The 15,000-nt window shown below is 38.9% G+C and overlaps 1 protein-coding gene across 4 annotated transcripts in view; it reads left to right on the top strand.

The window, feature by feature from the left end:
* The window catches only part of ncoa2 (nuclear receptor coactivator 2), a 137,476-nt gene that overhangs the window by 41,600 nt on the left and 80,876 nt on the right, over window positions 1–15,000 (top strand). The window contains exon 1 of one of the 4 annotated variants that reach the window (XM_061921868.1): window positions 662–773. The exons of the other annotated variants lie outside the window; for them this stretch is intronic. The gene's annotated coding sequence lies outside the window, so the exon portion shown is untranslated. Of the gene's footprint in view, window positions 1–661; window positions 774–15,000 lie in introns of those variants that run through there. 4 annotated transcript variants of the gene reach the window in all.

Below are 15,000 nucleotides of genomic sequence, written 5' to 3'. Positions count from 1 at the left end.
ATTATTTCTGATTCTGATAATGAATACAAATTATTAGAACGAGACATAACAACTGGACAGCACTTATCATGATCAGCTCATTGTTACATGTTGCAATAAAAAACTGATTTTATTATCAAAATCAATTGTTATTTATTAAGACACACAAAAGTACCGAAAATTGGTACAATTAAGTACCGGCATTTATTCGTAGGTACCGGAAACTGGTACCACATTGATTAAAATGTGAACATTACCCATCCCTAATTCTAAGAAATAAGTGAGAGAAAACGGCTTACATTTCAGCTAAGTAACAAGAGGACAAATACAGTGTGACTTAGCTTTTTGTTAGGAAACCGAAGCAAACCTTATAAATATTACCACAAAATACACTGGTTTGCTGACTTTGAAGTGGCTTTTTACAGTACAGTGCGTTGAGGACGAGTTTGTTTGCTTGTTGTCGAATTTGCTATACTGAGTCATGAAATGCATTATCACAATAACCTAGGTGGCAGAAAATATATCATTTTTGTCGTCTGTATATTGAACACATTTTATATTCAGAATGAGAATATTTTGTACATATATTGGCTGATATTTTATTCCTGATATAACATGTACATGTTCTATCTGTGTTGGCCCTGCGATAAGGTGGCGACTTGTCCAGGGTGTACGCCGCCTTTCGCCCGATTGTAGCTGAGATAGGCGCCAGCGCCCCCCGCGACCCCAAAAAAGGGAATAAGCGGTAGGAAATGGATGGATGGATATTGGCCACACAAGTCTATTAGTCAAAGGTATACACGTTGAAACATGAAATATTTACACAAGTGCTTGTGTTCATTTATAAATGTTGCATTAGACCAGATGTTGCCAACCCACCGATCCTGCTCTACCAGTCAATCTTTGGGATCCTCCCGCTGATCGCGAAAATATTAGAAAACATTTTTTTATTAATGACATCAGTGACACCCCCACCTGGAGAATGACCAACATACCCCCCATCAGGCAAGCATCTTAACCCCTGAATACACCAGCACGTCTCTGCCTTTCTCTCTTCAGCCTCACATCCAGCCGCTCGCGACACCGTGGCCACACCCCCTAACTACATGACATGCTCATAAATCGAGTTGCAACAATGTATTAAGGCTGACTGTTGCAGTGCATTGGGCATTTTCTAGCATCCATCAACAAACAACTATTGCCTCAACCACGAGTCTATGACCATCATCGCTTACCTGCAACGTGAAGCATCCGAGAGTCCATGAACATTGCTCCGCAATACGGATTTTCTGTTGATTTATTGTGCATACAAAAGTTAAAGGCCTACTGAAACCCACTACTACCCACCACGCAGTCTGATAGTTTGTATATCAATGATGAAATATTAACATTGCAACACATGCCAATACGGCCTTTTTAGTTTACTAAATTGCAATTTTAAATTTCGCGGGAATTTTTCTTGAAAACGTCGCGTAATGATGACGTGTACGCGTGACATCACAGGTTGTTATGAATATGAGCGCTGCGCGCACACACAGCTAAATGTCGTCTGCTTTAACGGCATAATTACACAGTATTTTGGAGATCAGTGTTGCTGAATCTTTTGCAATTTGTTCAATTAATATTGGAGAAATCAAAGTAGAACAATGGAGTTGGGAAGCTTTAGCCTTTAGCCACACAAACACACGGTGATTCCTTGATTAATATTCACGGAGTTGAAACTTTACTATGGATCGAGGCAGACCACTTGTCAACCAGCAGGTTTTGGTGAGAAAATTGTGGTTAAAAAGTCGTCACTTACCGGATATCAGCTGAGCTTCTGCCTCCCATACAGCTGCCATCGACTTCCCCGAGACACTGCGCGTCAACACACGGCCGTGGAGACACACTTCCGACTATCAAGTACTGTTAAACCCACTAAAACACTAGCAACACAATAGAAAGATAAGGGATTTCCCAGAATTATCCTAGTAAATGTCTCTAAAAACCTATGAATCTGTCTCAATGCAACGCGATTGTAATCAAGTTTTTTTGGGGGGGGGGGTTTTTCTAGTCCGTCGCTATCAATATCCTCAAACACGAATCTTTCATCTTCGCTCAAATTAATGGGGAAATTGTCGTTTTCTCGGTCCGAATAGCACTTTTTGTTGGAGGCTCCCAATAAAAACAATGTGAATATGTGAGGAGCCTCCACACGTGTGACGTCATCGTCTGCGACTTCCGGTAGAGGCAGGGCTTTTTTCCAGTTGCGAACCATATTGTGGATGTTCTCTACTAAATCCTTGTAGCAAAAATATGGCAATATCGCGAAATGATCAAGAATGACACATAGAATGGACCTGCTATCCCCGTTTAAATAAGAAAATTTCATTTCAGTAGGCCTTTAACATTCACTTGAGCAAAAGCAGTAATATATATCTCACCAAGTGATTTGCGTGATATACTACGGTACTAAGATTAGAGTGACCATAAATGGTTAGCTTCTACGGCAGGGGTGCCAAAAGTCCGGCACAGGGACCATCTGTGGTCCATGACTCGTTTGTCATTGGCCCTAGGCACATTACAAAAAACTAAAAACGTTAGCAAACATTTGTAAAACAGCAGGAAACACAATAAGAAAAAGCCAAAAAGTTGACATCAGCCAAAAATGACCCAAGACGCTTTTAGAAAACAAAAAAACAACCACTTATTTTAGATGTGTGTGTGTGTGTATGTGTGTACATACATATATATATATATATATATATATATATATATGTATATGTATATATACTGTATGTGTGTGCATATATGTATATGTATGTGTGTATATATCCTGTATGTGTCTGTGTATATGAAAATGTGCGTGTACGTGTGTAAATATGTATGTGTGTATTTACTGTATATATATATATATATAGATAGATAGATAGTACTTTATTTACTTTACATACATATATATACACACACAGATATATGTGTGTGTATATAAACATCCATCCATCCATTTACTACCGCTTATTCCCTTTTGGGGTCGTGGGGGGCCCTGGTGCCTATCTCAGCTTCAATCGGGTGGAAGGCAGGTTACACCCTGGACAAGTCGCCACCTCATCGCAGGGCCAACACAGACAGACAGACAACATTCACACTCACATTCACACACTAGGGCCAATTTAGTGTTGCCGATCAACCTATCCCCAGGTGCATGTCTACACACATATATACGCGTATATATGTGTGTGTGTGTGTGTATATATATATATATATATATATGTATATATATATATGTATGTGTATATATATGTATATATGCATACATATATATACATGCATATATATACATACTGTACATACATATATACATACATACTATATGTATACAAACATGCATACATATATATATATATATATATATATATATATATATATATATATATATATATATATATATATATATATATATATATATATATATATATATACATATACAGTGTTTGCCTCAGAATATTTGTTAGTTAAGGTGGTGTCCCCACAGGGGGAAGGGTGCGTTGCTCGGGAACAGTGTCCATCCCATTGAAGCCTACAATTTTTGGTTGTGGTTTCCGCTCCGTATGCTGAATGGCAATATGCAATGTATTTCACAAAACAGTCTTAGTTACCTGAGATACTAAGTATGTCATTATTTGAACTTAGTAAATATTGACTAACTAAGATAAAATGTGTGTGTATATATGTATATATATATATATATATATATATATACCCCCGGAAATTCTTTCAGTTTTTTTCACTGTAGTCAAATCACATGCCTGACATGTATATACTAAATATGTAGATACATAACATGTATGTGTGTGTGTGTATGTATATATATATATATATATATATATATATATATATATATATACACACGCAACATGTAGATCCGTAGATGGGCACACAGCTGCTTGGCTTAATGCCAAATATTAGCGGAGTTAAGACAGCCTATCTAACTTCAACTAGTGCAAGTAAAATGACTGACTTTAGTACCAAATTGCTACAATGTGTTTTATCTTTAACAGATGTGTGATTTACCAGCTACATGGCTTATCTGGGTACATTTATCCAAAGTTTAGTTTTTAGTATTTACTAATAATTGTAGTTTTCTTAAATCACATACCAGGATTGGCAACCATAAATCATGAAGCATTTGATATAATGTAACTAATTTTTTTTATTATATTCTAATGTAATCCTTGATTATGGCAGACTAATATGTAATAATGGAAAATTGTAAATTGTTCTTTGACTGCAACAAGAAAAACACAATGTGTTTAATGCCCTTTAATTTGTATTTTAACCTTCTAAAATTGTTCTTTTAGTGCGATTGTAAACATATGTTAATTCACTATTCACATTGCGAAATAACATCATCCCCACCCGCAGGAACTGTAAAGGGAATCGTGTGGGAATAAATAGCAAGCGATTCCAAGGATTTAATACACTGGGAACCGGTTTTAGATTTCCAACCCTACATTAGAGTAACCCAACCAATGTTATCGCCAGTAATTTACCTGAAAACATAAAAAAGTCCCCAATGTATGCTTAATGTTTACCAGACCTCAATCTTTTATTGAGGCAAGTGCAAGGCACATAGACTGAATCACCAATATTTGGGATTCTTCGTTTGGGCACTCGGTCCCGCGGAATAATACGTTGGCAATTGGACTAGCCTACCTGGACGTACAATGATCGAGACTACATGCAAAAATCAGCGCAAAATTGAGCAGAGAGACCAAATGGCAGCAAAAAAAAATGGGGCGACAAAGGCAAGGTACCACTATACCACAGCCTGCATTTCGGACACCTGTAGCGTGTGGCCAGGAACAGGTATACAGTAAAAAGAGTTGAGTCAAGCCTGTGCCTTGCGACATCCACGCGAGACGTTGCACCCTTGTGTTGATTGTCACTGAGGTCACGGCTGAAGCAGCTGCCTGTTGCCATTCGAGCAACAGATGTGGCAGCACCTGGCAGGAGTCGGCATCTACATCAGAGGAGGCCATTGAAATCTGCTGGCACAATGTCAACGTGTTTATAAATACATCCTTGTGGACTTGTCTGCCAGCGTTATCAAAAATGGGCCTCGAATGGAGCTGCTCTGAGGTCTCTTTTCCACTAAACTTTCCACTGAGTTGATCTTTTGCATCGGGAGACAAACTCTGTGTTCCCCAGTTGAAATTCAACACTAAACGACTTGTTTGTCTTGCTTTTACACCTTTCAGCTTAAATGTTTACACATGAAGATAACGGCGTTCACAGTACAGGCTTGGACTGAACCACATACTTTTCTGCATTGCTTTTGTCTTTGTTTTTGAAACTGGATGTAAACAACTTGTATTTTTTGACAGTTTTGTCATGTGCAATTTCAGTGTTTATGAGCCCAGGCCATACAACACCAGAACTCGCCAGTTATATAAGACAACTTGGGGTGGTGGGGTGATGTATACATTTACTGAGGGACAAGATGTGTAAATGTGCAAAATAAAGCACAACCCAGCCTTTGGTTGCAGCAGTAATGGATAGCGATTGTACCAAAGACAGGCTAGAGCTTGAAAACATCCTATTCTGTTATTGAAATATGCTTCTTTAAGAACACTTCACCTCTCCAAGAAAATACAACAAAGACCAGTGGATAAGACGTTGTGGCGCTATTGTTCAGTAAAAATCGGAAACGGAGCTACAAGTTGGAACTATTGCTGCAAAAATTTCTTAATGCACAATAACGATTCAAACTATTTTAGTTGTTTCTTAATTTTAATTGTTTCTGGGATGGCGTGGCGCAGTGGTAGAGTGGCCGTGCACAAACCAAGGGTCACTGGTTCTATCCCCACCTAGTACCAACCTCGTCACATCCATTGTGTCTTCAGCAAGACACTTCACCCTTGCTCCTGATGGTTGCAGGTTAGCGCCTTGCATGTCAGCTCCCTCCATCAGTGTGTGAATGTGTGTGTGAATGGGTAAATGTGGAAGTAGTGTCAAAGCGCTTTGAGTACCTTGAAGGTAGAAAAGCGCTATACAAGTACAAACTATTTATCATTTATTTATTTAAAATGGAGGTTCCTGTGATTGTGCGGTACCATTGCACTTAAAGTTAACCATCCCGTTTCACAGCAAAAATTAAAAAAACTCCAAAATAACCCACTAAATCAAAAACCCCAGTAGGCCTGGTGATAGATTATCAGGGTTTCTCACAGCGCTTCGTTTATTAAGGCGGCCACCTTAACAACAAAAAGCCACCGCCTAAACTAAAGTCTTAACAAGCTGCTCAGCTTAGTTCTGTTTCTGTCAGTACGTCTCTGCAGCACCCAGCATTGGCCCACCCAAAGAACCATCTGATTGGCTACACGCAGAGTGGTAATAGCCAATCAGCAGTGTGTATTCAGAGCGCATAGTCATTGCTCCTGCAGTGGAGTGAGCAAAAAGGTGGTTTTAGCAGGTAAGCATAAGACAGAAGACTCTCCCCAAATTATAAAAAACACTTCCAAGTCAACTACTAGTAACATCACTATGAGCCCGTTGACATTCTAGAAACATAAGCGGCAGCTCAGCTCGCTCCTTGAACTCAGTTTGTGTGTGTGCGTGTGCGTGTGCGTGCCACGGACAGCAAAGCCCTGTCTGTCTGAGAGAAATGCGAGCATTCTTGACCTACAGTTAATAAATTATTTCATTTTACCTTTTTCTGTGTTGATTGAGCTGTGTTGAAGCAGCAAAAAACGACATGTTAAATGAAGGGTTTCCTGACGCTGTCTCTGATAATTTATATAACAATGTAACTGCATCATAAAGCCTACATGAACTCCAGGGTGTTCAGGGATGAATAGTCACTCGTATTGCTATTGTACTATTTTTTTCAGCTATAGTTACATTAATCATTTGTAATGTAACAGCCTAGTTTTGAAAGTCAGGGGCCCTGTTTTCACATGTTGATAAAAATGTAACATTTACACAATAAAAATCAATCACAGGCTTCCCAAATGCTGTAATAAATAAAGCATGATGAGTTGAGTATATGTCAGTATGTGGCCCCACTTTTAACTCTTTTTTTTTTTTTTTTTTTTTCAAATGCTTATTGCAAACGCTTGCTTACAGTATTTCGTTATTTTGACTTTGTAAGTCATGACGTACTTAGTAACTCAGGTATATCGGACTGTTTTGTTTTTACTTAACGGAAAAAATACCAAGATATATATCGGAAATCACCATTTACCAAAGAGAGCGGAAAATACAACCAAAAGTTGTAGGCTTCTTCATGCGACGAAGCCGGCCTACTTCACTGCAGTATGTAGTTTATTCCCCCCCCCCGGCTTTGGTGGCCGCGACAAGGTGGAGACGTAATGGCGACAGGCCGAGTTACACCGATCCTTACACCCACCACCCCCAATTCCCGGTACCCTCCCCCTGGAGAGTCACCACCTTAACTAACAAATTTTCTGGGGGGAAACACTGTTTATTCAAGTTTTTTGTTGCAGGCCATTGAAAAATTAAAAATATATTTTTTTTTCCTCTTGCTCTGGCAAACTTTTTCCCCCTCGAGAGCTTTCGTATTCGTAGCATGCGCCGTCCCCTTACTTTCTTAGCGGCACACATAGCAAAACGGCTTATGCTAACGAGAGTGAGACGTTTGTTCCAAAGAAGAGTGTTGTCAGTATTTTGGTGTTGTAACAAAGGTGTTGAAAAAATGACTAAAAAGTGCAAAGTTTGTTTTAAAAAGGCATTAGCACAACATTAAACTTGTTCCAATATCTGAAACCGAAGCCTCCAGCCGAGTGCAGGATGTACAATTCTTTACGAGGCAAACAAGACGCAATAACAAGCAAACTACAGCCTAAAAATCACCTTACTATGGTGGAATCATTTACACCAGGAATGTATGATGAGAAAGAAGCACAATGCGTAGACCGATCACGAAAGCAGTTGCTCTTCACACCTGCAAGACGTGTGAATGAAAAAGGCTGTGTTTATCCACTTACTTAAACAAACTGTAGTCCTCTCATCTATCAATCCATCCATTTCCTACTGCTTGTCCCAATCGGGGTCACGGAGGGTGCTGCAGCCTATCTCAGCTGCATTCGGGCGGAAGGCGGTGTACACCATGGACAAGTCGCCAGTGTTTTACTTTATTAATTTGGATACACTGGATAATGCTACATTTTTATTTACAGATGTATTTCATTCAAGACAGAAATTTGCACTATATTAAACTCAAAGTCGGAGATTTTTTTTTCATGCAAAGTTAAATGCTACATTTTTGTTAACAGAATTATTGTATTTAAGCAAAAGTATTGCTTCTCAATTGAAGTTCTTAAATGAATTATTTGAAAATTAATTCATAGAAAGTACCATTTATATCTGGATTAAAAAGAAAATCTGCGGCCCCGAAAGGGACAGGCAGTGGAAAACGGATGGATGGATGAATGGATTATATAAATTAGAATGCTGCTGACATAGGCTCCAGCACCCCCCGCGACCCTGAAAGGGACAAGCGGTAGAAAATTAATGGATGGATGAAATTTTGCTTAGAATAAGATGCAATGTCATTTCAAACTACTTGTTGTCTTTTAATTTTCTTTTGTCATTGGTATTCAATGGTTTCTTCAAAAAGTATAGAAAACAATTGGAAAAATCGTAGATCAAATCGGGGATTTTATTCGTAGGCCATACAGTCCAGGCCTAACCTTTAGCTTTGTTCATGTAATAGATTTGCCCTTTAAAGAATGGGGGATTTAAAACATGCAACTATGTAGAGATAGAAATTACCCCTAAAGAAAGGCTATTTATTTCATAAAATAACAAGGTATAGACAAGAGATGTGACAAGGACAATCGGTAGAAATTGGATGGATGTTCTAATCAGGGATTTATGCTGCCGATTCCAATACCGATCAATTATGAATGAGCTCGGCCCATATCAATACTGATCAAATTTATTAACTGTAAAATGTGTACTATATTTATGTTGACCTACAATATCAGCACAATATTTAAACTAGTTCCATACTCTTTTAATACTGATAACTATATAATCAAAGCAAAGTCAATAGTACACAATAACTAAACAAAAGCAAAAACTATCTATGACTCATTTAAATTTTTTTGGTTTTGCCCTCAAAGTCCTTTTGGGACCAGGGATCTATTCTGAGTTTGTAAATATAAACAAACAACTAAAATAAAAAATATCCGCTCCGTATTAATCATATTCGAATACTACTCCTGGTATTGACGCCACCAATTTATACATTGATTTGCCCTCTCCTTAAGTGTTGCTGTGATATTATCATACTCTAGGCCCATATTAATCTTCTTACTACACTAACATGGTGCCATCTACACTTCTTAAAGTTTACATATATTACTCAGTGAGAAACATGTTTAGCCTCCTCCTCAAATGGTACTTAACATGCCAAGAAATGCAGTTTATATGCCGCAATGGCTCCGCGCAGTGTATGGAAATTAACCCTTAGCTGTTTCTGATACACCTGCTCAGTGGCCTAATGGTCAGAATGTCCGCCCTGAGATCGGTAGGTCGTGAGTTCAAACCCTGGCCAAGTCATACCAAAGACTATAAAAATGCCACCCGTTACCTCCCTGCTTGGCACTCAGCATCAAGGGTTGGAATTGGGGGTTAAATCACCAAAATGTATGGGTGTAACGGTACGTGTATTTGTATTGAACCGTTTCGGTACGGGTGTTTCGGTTCGGTACGGGGGTGTACCGAACGAGTTTCTAAGCTAAAGTCTTAACAAGCTGCTTTGCTTCTTCTGCCTCTGTCTCAGCACCCAGCATTGTCGCACCCACACAACCATCTGATTGGTTACATACAAAGCCAATCAGAAGTGCGTATTCAGAGCGCATGTAGTCAACGCTTCAGCGTCGAACAGATAGGTGTTTAGCAGGTGAGCATAAGACAGCGTACTCTCCCCAAATTATAAAAAACACCTCCAAGTCAGAACTACTACTAACATCACTATGACCCCGTTGACCTTCTAGAAACTTAAACTGCAGCTCGGCTCGCTCGCAGTTCTGGCTTGAGGTGAAGGCTAATTATCTTTTAGCGTAACGTTAGCTCATTTTGCTGTGTGTGTGTGTGTGTGTGTGTGTGTGTGTTGGTGTGTGTGTGTGCGTGCGTGCGTGCGTGTGTTAGGGGCAGCAAAACCCTGTCTGAACTCCATGGTGTTCAGGGATGAATAGTCTCTCCTATTGCTATTGTACTATTTTTTCAGCAATATTTACATTAATCATTAGTAATGTAGCTAGCAGCCTAGTTTTGAATGGCATGGTCCCTGCTATCACATGTTGACAAAAATATAACATTTACATAATAAAAGTCAATTACAGGCTATCCAAATGCTGTAATAAATTAAGCATGATGAGTTGACTTGAAACTGTTTAAAATTGCACTTTTTATACATGGAAGAAAAGTTTTGTCATTTTATTTAATCCAAGCAACAACTTGAGGCAGTTTAATGTGAATTAACGTGGGCAGAATTATTATTGTGTTCCCAACGTTAAAAGGATAAAGCCATTGTTTACAAATTTGGTAAATAATTAACCAAAACATTTTTTATTTTGTTGTTTTCTTACTGTACCGAAAATGAACCGAACCGTGACCTCTAAACGGAGGTACCTACCGAACCGAAATTTTTGTTTACCGTTACACTCCTACCAAAATGATTCCCGGGCGTGGCCTTCGCTGCTGCTCACTGGTCCCCTCACTTCCCCAGATGTAAGGGTGATAGGCCACAGTGTGTGTGACAATCATTGGTACTTTAACTTAACTTTAAGGTATCAGCCAGAGGGGACTGATTTTTGTACGCACCATTCAAAGACTCTAATCGTCAAATGGGACGGCGTGGCGCAGTGGAAGAGTGGCCGTGCGCAACCCGAGCGTCCCTGGTTCAAATCCCACCTAGTACAAATCTCCTCACGTCCGTTGTGTCCTGAGCAAGACACTTCACCCTTGCTCCTGATGGGTGCTGGTTGGCGCCTATCATGGCAGCTCCCTCCATCAGTGTGTGAATGTGTGTGTGAATGGGTAAATGTGGAAGTAGTGTCAAAGCGCTTTGAGTACTTTGAAGGTAGAAAAAGCGCTATACAAGTACAACCCATTTAAATACTTTTTAATGAAAATTGTCCGACAATGATCAAGTATGTACCTGCACTCTAGAGAAAGTGTTTCAATAGCACTTGCAGAGGATATCATTAGTTAGCTGTCAGACGGATGGCAGCATCAATCCAAACAGGAAAATAATTCCAAGACCAGAAAAAGTTTGACCTTGACTATTATGCAGTCCCAAAAGCCTCATTTAGTCCCACCAGCTCTCTCCGGTTGTAATTGCTCAGTTCTTTGGAGAAATTGAATTTTTTCTAATTGATGTTTATTCATCGAACCTTAGCACGACTTTGTTCAAAGCAATTAGATCAGGTGTTTTCATTGTGCGGGACGTCCGCCTCGGTCCTGATCGAATCAAAGGCCATCAGTGGGTCATTCAGAAGGCACCTACTCAGTCGGGCTCCATTGGCGTTTAGCCTCTCTGTGACCGGGCCGTTCTGGTCAATTTCTGGCACATGATCCCTCTCCCCTTTTGTGCTGTCTAAACCTGATTAGCTGGCTCATTAGCATTGTTAGCCCAAGCTGGGTGTCAAAGCTTTTTTCACTCCAAAGGGGCCTGTTGCCTGCCTGTTGGAGGAGTGGGGGTGTAGCGTAGCACACGGCCTCACAAGTTTAGAATCAAGGTTTCTGTTCACCTCCCACGGTCTGTTTATCTCTTATGTCAACTTTCTTAGTGGAAATTTTCAGAGCTGAGTTCCAATGTTATTAAGTCGCAATATTTGATCCTAAATTTAGAATCACATCATCTTGCTCTGAGTGTAGGGGTTTGCGTTCGGTTGTTTCACAGCTGATGTGATGTGTATTTTCTTCTACTTCTTGGTAAATATCGTATTACATGTCATTCTTTGGTCTATCTTAGTTTCCGATGACCGCTCTGTTCCTCGGAACACTCGATTTTCTTTTCCCGCTTTTCTGATCTTTGGATTTTGTTCCAGTGTGTCAATTCAAAGTCATCCTTGTCACGGTGTAAACTAGTTCAGCGCCAGTGTTTTCACGCCCCTTGCTTTATTCTGTCACTCAATCTGCAGATCAAGCACAAGCATGTGACAGCATTAGAGCTCAGAGGAAATTCCTCTAGAGGATGAGAAGTTTGGCGACTCGTAAGAAAGTGAAAAGAGGAAGGTTGAATACAGAATTGCATTAGTATGGCGCTATTCTGCACTTGTGCAAAGATAGTATACTGTACATGTGAGTGTCTTAAGTGTCAGAACTCTGACTCATTGCCATGGTGTCCTGCAGCTGGTCTGTTATTTTCCCACAGTACTTGCAGGCAACGATAGATATTGTTTTATTGGTTTTGAACATGCTTACCAAGTTAAATTAAGGAACATTACATTTACACTTGCACAATTCAACATATCTGGAAAGTAGGGTTTGTACGGTACATCGGTATTATATGGTACCGCGATACTAATGAATCATATTCAGTTACTGTACCGCCTCTGAAAAGTATCGGTCCGCCAAATATGTGGTATCATCCAAAATTAAAGCATCCAAACAACAGAATAATAAATGATTATTACATTTGAACAGAAGTGTAGATAGAACATGTCAAGACAGAAAGTTAGCAGATATTTACAGTAAATTAATATTTCATTTTCTACCACTTGTCCTTAATAATTTGGACTAAATAATATTATGATAATTGACACAATATGTTACTGCATACGTCAGCAGACTAAATTATGTTTCTTTTTTGCGTACTTACTAATAAAAGACAAGTTGTCTTGTGTTTTAAATATTTTATTGAAGGACTAAATTACAATACGAAACATATGTTTAATGTACCGTAAGATTTTTGAGTGTGAATGTTGTCTGTCCATCTGTGTTGGCCCTGCGATGAGGTGGCGACTTGTCCAGGGTGTACTCCGCCTTCCGCCCAATTGCAGCTGAGATAGGCACCAGCGCCCCCCGCGACCCCAAAGGGAATAAGCGGTAGAAAATGGATATGTATATATATATATATATATATATATATATATATATATATATATATATATATATATATATATATATATATATATATATATATATATATATATATACACATATATAGGGCTGGGCGATATATCGCTATACACAATATATTGCGGGTTTGTCTCTCTGCGATATAGAAAATGACTATATCGTAATATTCGAGTATACGTTCTCACGCAGTTGCTTTAGCTTCGAGCATTACACTACAGGCTCTTCTCGCTCTTTCCTGTCTCTCCTTCTCACAGACAAGTATGCGCACAAACTTAAACACGTCACATACTGTCACGTCATATGTCACATACGTATACGCCCTCGCCCAGCAGAGAGGTAGCAGACTGGGCTACATTAGCTAGCCGTACGAGTGGTAATACGAGAGAAAGAAGGTGCGGATCTGGTAAAAAATTAAGAAAGACTTAATTCCCAATAAAATTCCCATCGTCTGGTTGTGATTCGGCTTCAAGTCGAAATATGTCGAACATACAACCGTAATTTTTCATGTGTGGGGCTAAAGCGATGCTATAAAAAGTAGCATTACTGCTAATATGTAGCATCATTTGAAAAGTCACTCGCTAGAGAATGTAGAGAATTTCATAACGTCCGTAATAACCTACCCAATAGTGAAGAACGAATACTATTTGATTTCCTATTATGCTGCTAATTTTTATTTGACACTTAAAATGTCGCCGACAGTCATACACTTTCTGTTTTGGAAATGACATGAATGTTTGTGCCATTGCTTAATAACTTTAATAAAAACACTTTTGGTCAATTGACTTAATTGTGATTTCCCCCTCTGCATGAAAGTTTAAAAGTAGCATTTATGAATGCAGTATGAATAAGAATGTTTTAATGTAGACACATAGAATCATCATATTGCTGTGATTATATGCATCAAGTGTTCATTCAAGACCAAGGCAAAATGTCGTAATATGTATATATGTATATGTATGTAAATGTATTAGGGCTGGGCAACGATTAAAAATTTTAATCGAAGTTAATCGCACTTTTTCTCTGATTAATCGCGATTAACTGCATTGTATACGCAAAGCCCAATAATGAATTCAAAAGTAGTGTGTAGTGCACCTTTATTGGAATATTCTCCCACATGAACAAAAGCGTCAAAACATTTGTTGTGCAAACACAATTTAAATCAGTACTTGTTAAACAGTATCTGTTAAATAGCATATTTTATGAAAATCAACTCAAAAAATGTAAATACAAACATTTAAGCTTATTTCCACTGCCAGGGTATTTAAGTTATCCTGTTTGTTATGGAAAATAAATATAATCTACATACAAATCTCTGAGCCACAATCATAACATCCGAACAGGCAATTTCTGAGGTAACAGCAGGAACATTTTTTTTATCAGGGATCTTATGTTTAAAAAACCTATATTATAGGTAGTGGGCTGTTTTAGGGAATTTTTGATCAAATTATCCGTAATAGCAATATTAGTAATGTTGTGTTTATTCTGCGTAGTGCACTTAAAATAATTATGACCATATCTAGGAATTGATATGATGGGAATTTTCTGATTGTTTGCTTGGTGCTTTAATAAACTGAACGCATCATATACATGGTAGTATATTGTGATGTTATGAGCCAGGGAATAAAAAAACTACCCTAACCAGCATGCAACAGGAATGACGAGCATGCGCGGTAGCCCGGTATGGGTTGTGTGTCGTCATGACGGCATCTTGTATGTTGGGATATGCACGCTCTGAAAGCAAACATTAAGAACTCAGCCAACACGCCTCGTCTGCATTATTCATAAATAGACAGACAACACATATACTCCGCTGCTTCACAGGCCGCTGGATGTAGCCGGCAAAGTATTCCCATGCTAGCTAGCCGGTCTAGCAAGCACGCGTCATTCAGTCCAAAACGGCCCGATCCATCCACATCCAGAATTGTC

Source organism: Nerophis ophidion, linkage group LG15 (assembly GCF_033978795.1).
Source record: "Nerophis ophidion isolate RoL-2023_Sa linkage group LG15, RoL_Noph_v1.0, whole genome shotgun sequence".
Lineage (NCBI taxonomy): Eukaryota > Metazoa > Chordata > Actinopteri > Syngnathiformes > Syngnathidae > Nerophis > Nerophis ophidion.
The sequence above is the reverse complement of the archived record's forward strand: the minus strand, read 5'-3'. Positions and strand labels throughout refer to the sequence as shown.